The 7,588-nt window shown below is 42.7% G+C and overlaps 1 protein-coding gene across 1 annotated transcript in view; it reads left to right on the forward strand.

The window, feature by feature from the left end:
• Positions 1-1,831: 1,831 nt before the first annotated feature.
• The window catches only part of LOC101638328 (syndecan binding protein), a 25,800-nt gene continuing 20,043 nt past the window's right edge, over positions 1,832-7,588 (forward strand). The window contains exon 1 of the mRNA XM_004697570.2: positions 1,832-1,928. The gene's annotated coding sequence lies outside the window, so the exon portion shown is untranslated. The remainder of the gene's footprint in view (positions 1,929-7,588) is intronic.

The raw sequence follows: 7,588 nt of genomic DNA on the forward strand, positions 1-7,588 counted from the left end.
AAGTTAGAAAGTAGCACGTTGAAAGAAAGGAATGACCCAATTGGGAAAATTCCATTATCTTTTTATTTCACTCTCCATGAATTTTTAAAGTCCCTACATATTTATTCTAGTCACTGTCATTTTATCTTTAAGTTTTTGGTTGCCCCACAAAATGTGATTTTCTTTAAGCCAGTAGGAATTCCTAATTTGTTAAAATATGCTTTAAACACAAACCTAAGTGTAATTACAGGGTTTGTAATAAGATCCTTGACTAGAGGAGGAAATGTTTCAGAGTTTAAAGCTGTTTCAGTTTAAAAAAAAAGGTGAAGGGGAAATACACATGGATTAAATCCCTGCTGAATCTCTTCTGACCACAGACCAGGGATGTGAATAGCCTTGCTAACATTCAGGATGTCAAGAGTATTGTTGTACAGACAGTTAAGATAAAATTTAGCCACCCTATCATTTGATCTCCCTTATGATCCATTTAAATGTGTTCTAGTTTTTTATATTTTTTTGCTTTCTTTTAAATGGAAATTTTATTTGTTTTGCTTTGTTATTCTTTTTATTATTGTTCTTTTGTTAGGCTGAGAGAGGAGGCCACAGGAGGTACCATCAGGCTGTGTGACCTGACAGGCTAGACTCCACCCCTACATTTAAAGTTGACACCCAATTATGTAGCTACCAATTGATAGATTGAACGGATTGATACAACAATAAACAATGCTTATTAAGGTAGTATTAGAATCCTATTTTAGTTCCCATGAAAATATGACATTGTCAACTCTGAAATATTATGGTCCTTACTCTCATCTTTATTCCTGCACAGAAGTAATATTTTTAAATCTGGAAAGGATCTTCGAAGTGGCAAACATGGTTATGTGTTCACTGCTAACCTGAAGGTCGGAAACTCAAATCTATGTGGCGGCACCTCAGAGGAAAGGTTTGCTAAATATTTTTTAAAAAAACAGCTATTGAAGACCCTATGAACATAGCACAGTTCTACGTAAGTCTGATATACACGGATCCTCATGCATTAGAATTAACATCACCACCCGCAGTCAACGGCTCGTTTTGTATTTCAGGTATAACATAGGACTTCTCCATGTACTAGGTTCTTCGGTTAGTCGGACCTGCATTGGCAATTGTTTACCAGTAAACCACTGCCCTCCAGTTGGCTCGTATGTGTCAGAGAACTGTGCTCTAATTGACACGATAGCAGGAGTAGCTTGTGAAAGCCATTTTGTCAAATACTCATGTTGGAAAAGGGTACACCCACAGGTAACTGCGTGACTTGCTGTGCCTAGGTAACCTGTGCCTCAGTTTCTCCTCCTTAAAATAGGTATGTTCTTATGTACCTAATAGACAACATCCCTCATCAAGTTCTTGGAACCGTGCAGAGCATATACCCAGCATTGTTTCGGTGTGAGGACTCAGTTACTGGTGCAGTACCAAGCTCGTCCTCAGAGGCCAACGGTGAGCTCAGAGGGAAAAAATAACAAAGAAACCAGGTAGGAGACTGGACACCATATGAAAGGAACGCTTCTGAGGCTGAGGGTGGAGAAAGTGATGAGCCGCGGAGAGGCAGGGCTCCTCGGACGCTCCCATTGCAGGCGACGGGAACCGAGAGAGGGGGAGAAACACAGTAGCGGAGGGGTGCTCGCAGCCCTCGGTCACGATCACGAGCGCGGAGAAACCGGTGAGTGAGCGGAACCAGGGCCGTGGGCGGGCCGTGGGCGGTGCCGGGGTCTGCTCCCGCCCGCGCTCAGCCTCGCCTCCGCCCCTTTCCCGAGGGGACGCGTCACCTGACAGCGGCACTGCGCTTGCGCGGCGGCCGTGACGCATTTGTGGGCGGCTCCTCCGGTCTTCGCGGTTTTCCTGCCTTCGGGTGTTGAAAATCTATTCCCGGACCCGGAGGCAACGGTTGGGAACGTCTCGTTGCGACCCAGGTGAGCGGCTTTGGGGAGGTGAGGGGTTCCTTGTTCCAGCAGTGGGGGCGGGGTGCCGGGCACCCGGCGAGAACGTCCCGGGACCCCTCCCGAACGCCCTCCCGTGCCGCGGGCGGAAGCTGGCCGGCGCGGAGCTGCCGGGGTCGGCCCCTGCTTCCCGACCCTTTTTTGTTCTTGGGGACGAAGGTCTCCAGGGACGATGGAGGTCGAGTCGCCAGTCTGTCTTTGGGCTTCACATTTCATTGGTTGTACTGAACCGCCTGTTGGAGACTTGGTCTGCACCCCCGGGATTTGAGGGGGAAACGAGGTGTTTGTTCAGTGGGCGAAGCCTGACTTTCAGGAAGGGGTGGGGGAGAGCTTGTGTACTGGGCGCTGATTTCTGGAGAAGTTGGAGGAAAGGGAACATTGCCAGTAGGGTGTGTTCTAAAGGAAATATCCCATGAGATCTGGTGACTCATAGCTTTCGTTTCAGGATTTCATTGGAATAATGAAACAGGGAAACATATGGAGAATAGGAAATATTCATTTCTACCAAAGGAGTATCACTGAATGGTGGGAATGTGCCGACTTTGAAAGGGGATTCCTATATTTATTTAGTCTATGTATCATCTGCATGCACTTGCCCTGTTATTTTTCCTATCATCTAGTTTTAAAAAGTAAGTTAATTCGAAAGAAGAATTACACTGAAAAACAATTTGTAGTCTTTGGTAACTTAAGCTTGCTTCGAATATATGTAAATGACTGGTTAAAAGTTGCCCTAATTTTTCTTTTGCTTATTTTTAAAGAGCCTGGTGGAGCTTTGGGTTAGGTGTTGGTCTGCTAATTGCAAGTTCAGTGGGTTAAAACCCACCAGCCACTCTGGTGGAGGAAGATGGAGCTGTCTGCTCCTGTAAAGATCGACAATCTTGGAAACCTTATTTAGCCTTCCCTGAGCTGGAATCTAGCACATGCCAGTGGGATTAGGTTTGGTTTTCATTTTTGTATTTGAGGTTAAGGACAAACAGTCGACAATGTGACTGCTGAGTTTTCTTTGTTACCTTCTTAGTTCTGTAAGCTTTGAGTTTTGATTGATGTGTCAATGTTAGAGGTCAAGTGGCTTGTGCTGTAGAATAAAAATAAGGAAGTGAATGATTTTTAAAAGGTTCAGGAAATAGTTACTCCACAATGATGCAAATATAACTTTGGCAACATTAACTTTTTGTTCTGTTTGGTCATTACAAGAAAAGATATAAAAATCATTGATCAAAAGGGGATGAATTTAGTAATAACTGGCAGTTAAATATACTGTTTAGCCAAACAGTTCCTTAAAATGAACATGACTCAACTTGTTTCTCCCCCCACCCCCGTTTTTTGCCAAATTTGAATATATGTTTAAAAAAATGCCCGGAGACAGAGATACTCTAAACCAGGGGTGCTCACACTTTTTCAGCATGCGAGCTACTTATAAAATGATCTACCAACAAGAAAAATGCAAAACATGTATTTATTTATTACATTTATTCATAAATGCATTGAGAATTCTTTATATGTACAATGTATGTTTATGTACCTTGCATAACCGCATGAGTCCATATTGTGCAACACAACACAATTAACTGTGTACATTTTTTGTCATTACCTGAGTTTACTCTGATGACTTACGCAAAGAGGAATGAACCAGGGCTGCATAGTCCGGACAGTAGTTGCTGACAGCCAGCCTCAAGCACACTTCCAAATGATCATCAGTCATGGTGGAACGGTACTTGGACTTAATGATCTTTATGTGGGAAAAGGTTGACTCACATAAATAAGTAGAGCCGAATAATGCAATCAAGGAGGTAGCACATTGTCTCATGTTTGGGGACTTTCCCTCTGCGAGTAAGTTCCAGAACTTACTCTGGACTTCATGCGCTCTGGACTACAGCTGAATGTCTGCTTGTAGTGTCAAAATCTCCCATTCCATATGAAAGTGATACATTTTTGTCTTCTTACATGGTCCAGCTCCCCCACTCATTTTAATACACTCTCTTAAACGTTTAAGAGAAAAAAACCAAGGTTAGAAATTGTCGATAACTTAGCTTGTCAGTTTTGCTGCACTTAGCGAATTTCTTTGCACATGCGTTTGACACCTAAGATTGCATCTGATTGGCTGCGCTGTATATCAGTTAAGTGACGGGATTGATGATAGGCTTGTCTATTTTTTTAATGCCATGCGATCTACCCACACTACATTTGCGATAGACTAGTAGATCCTGATAGCTGTATTGAGTACCCCTGCTCTAAACCAGTGGTTCTCAACCTTCCTAATGCTGTGACCCTTTAATATAGTTCCTCATGTTGTGGTGCCCCCCAACCACAAAATTATTTTCATTGCTACTTCATAACTAATTTTGCTACTGTTATGAATTGGGTGACCCCTGTGAAAGGGTCATTCGACCCCCAAAGGGATCGCGTCCCATAGGTTGAGAACCTCTGCTCTAAACAAACCCACAGCCATTCTTAACATGTTAGTATATTAACCAATTAGTAGCCTTCAAGACTCTTGACTCAAGACAAATCCTGTGTGTTGGGGCTCATACAACTCTTATCACAATCCATAATACAGTGAACCCTCGCCGCTTCGCACTTCGACTTCCGCGGCTTCACTCTATCGCGGTTTTTGCGTAACAGCGCATTACATAACAGCGCTCTGTCATTACTGCCACTGATTGGCTCATACTGTACACGCTTGATGCCATAAATATTATAATAAATAATAAATGATAATTGTAACGTCCAAAATGTTTTACTGTATTTTCCCTTTTTCGTTTAATAAATTGGGTAATACGAGTGTAATGGTGACTAAAGGATGTTTTTTCATGTCCTCTATGCTCTAACTACGAAAATATTTGATTTACAAATAAGGAATCCTACTTCGCGGAATTTTATTTATCACGGTAGGGTCTAGAACCGATTAACCGCGATAAACGAGGGTTCACTGTACAGCCATTGTGTCAAGCACATTTGTACATTTGTTGCCATCATCATTCTCAAAACATTTGCTTTCTGCTTAAGCCCTTGGTATTAGCTCCTCATTTTTCCTCTCCTTCCCTGCTCCCTCCTCCCTCCTCCCTCACGAACCCTTGATAATTTATAAATTATTATTGTTTTGTCATATCTTAGACCGTCCAACGTCTCCTTTCACCCGCTTCGCTGTTGTCAATCCCCGAGGGAGGAGGTTATATGTAGATCATTGTAATCGGTTCCCCCTTTCCAACCCATCCTCCTTCCACCCTCCCCGTATCACCACTCTCAGCACTGGTGCTGAAGGGATCATCTGTCCTGGATTCCCTGTGTTTCCAGTTCCTATCTGTACCATTGTACATCCTCTGGTCTAGCCAGATTTGTAAGGTAGAACTGGGATCATGATAGTGGGGGAGGGAGGAAGCATTTAGAAACTAGAGGAAAGTTGTGTGCTTCATCGTTGCTACATTGCACCCAGACTGGCTCGTCTCCTCCCCGCAACCCTTCGTTAAGGAGATGTGTGATGGCCATTTTGAAGAGAACAGCATGCATCATGCAAATTTTGATTCCTACTGGGGAAAAATGCCACAGAAACTATTGTGATGTTGAACACAATTTACAAGGACAGCTCAGTGGGAAAAACTGAAGTGTACGAGTGGTTTTCTCGTTTCAAAAAAAGGTGAAATGTCTATTGATGACAAACCTCATTCTAGACATCTGTCAATTTCCCAAACAGATCAAAAATGTGGTCAAAATTTATGCATTTGTGCTCAAAGCCTGATGATGGACCATTGAAGAGATGGGGAAGTTATCTAGACTATCGTAGAGCTTGGTCCAGCAAATTTTAATGGAAGATTTGGGAATAAGAAGGCTCTCTGGGACATTTGTTCATGTGGGTCTGTGACTGACCAGCAAAAAGGAGCGTCTTTGAAATAACAGTTCTGAAGCGACCCAGACTTTTCCAACGTCATTAATGGTGATGAGACATGGTTCTAATTCTTACGACCCTGAAAGCAAACATCAATCAAGCCAGAGGAATGTGCCATCATCACCTCTCGCCCCAAAAGCTTGTCAAGTGAAATCAAAGATCAAGTTATTGCTCATTTATTTTTTTGATGCCAGGGGGATAGTGCATTTGGAATTTGTTACACCATGTCAGACTGTTAATCAAGCTTTCTGTTTAGAGGTTCTGAAAAGATTGTGTAACAGTGTCTGACAAAAAAAGGCTTGATTTGTGGCAGATACGGGACAGGTTTTGCCACTGTGACAATGTACCTGCTCAGGTAGCCATCTCAGTGTGCCAGTTTTTGGCAAAACCAACATGCCTCTCTGCCCACCTCTCTCCATTCTACCCCCACACCTTACTCACCTGACATCTCTTCATGAGACTTCTTTTTGTTTCCACGAATGCAGAGGGCCATGATTGGACAACATACAAGAGGTAAAGAACGAAATGAAGGAGGTACTGTCAGCCATCCAAACAGATGTAAACAGATGTGACAAATGTATTAAGTGTAATGGAGAGTACTTTGAAGGTGATACAGTTCTGTAAAAAAAATATTAATGCTTTGCTTTGAAAAAAATTAGTTTTTTTGGGTGCCCCCTCATATTAATGTTTTTCTCTCTCCGTGTGTAGACACATATATCCCTGCTGATACAGGTCTTCTATATTGATACTACATGAACAGAGGCGTAGTTACTAAGGGCTTACTTTTGTAGGTAGGGTAAGACAATAAGCCTTTTATCTTCTAAACTTGTGAAATAGAGGGGAGTTTTACTTGAGGGAAGTTTAAAATCTATGATTTTGGACCTATGCTTAATTCTAGTCCCAGTTCTTGTGACATGGCCCTGCTTGATGAAGAAACTAGATGGTCCCTAACTATCAGAAGGAATAGTGTCTGAAGTCTTAAAGGCTTTTCTTCAAACAAGCAGCCCTCTAAGTGAGGCATCAACTGAGTCTGCGTGGAAGAAGCAAACCAGCTTGTGTGATCCAAGGATGCTGACTACTAAAGCCTAAATCTGAAGGAGTGGATGGTATCAGAGCTTAAATTGTGAACACCTTGTTTGCAGAAGGCTGCCGGAGCCCTGGCATTATAGAGGTTATACCTTGGACAGCAATCTGCAAGGTCAGCAATTCGAAACCATCTAACCAGGAGAAAGTGAGGCTTTTCTACTCCTGGGAGCAGCTATAGTCTTGGCACACAGGAGCAGTCATACCCTGTCCTATAGGGTCACTGTGAGTCAGTATCAACTCAATGACAGTGAGTTTGATTTTTGGTTTATAGATGACAGTGGAAACCCAAAATCAGTTGCAGGGTCCACTCGTGGATGAAGCCACTGGTGAATCTCCTGTGATCATAATTGAGGAATGCGAATAGCCCTCATATTTGGCAGTGTGGTAAAGTCAATTATGGCAAACTTAGGTTAAAATCTTATCATTTGATCTCCCTTTTTATCCATTTTAAAGCGCTTTCCGTTGAAAACAAACCCAAACACCCCAGAAGGAGTAATACATGTATTAAGCCCCTGGTGACTCACCTCTGACCATGGACCAGGGATGTGAATATCCTTGCTATCATGCAGCATGCATTGGAAAGTGAATTGTTGCAGACGTGGTTAGGTTAAAATTTTGCATTTTGGGTGAATAAGCAAATGTGGTGAAGAAAGCTGATGGTGCC

This window comes from Echinops telfairi, unplaced genomic scaffold (genome assembly GCF_000313985.2).
Source record: "Echinops telfairi isolate 266 unplaced genomic scaffold, ASM31398v2 ScPeMD7_1;HRSCAF=3_0, whole genome shotgun sequence".
NCBI lineage: Eukaryota > Metazoa > Chordata > Mammalia > Afrosoricida > Tenrecidae > Echinops > Echinops telfairi.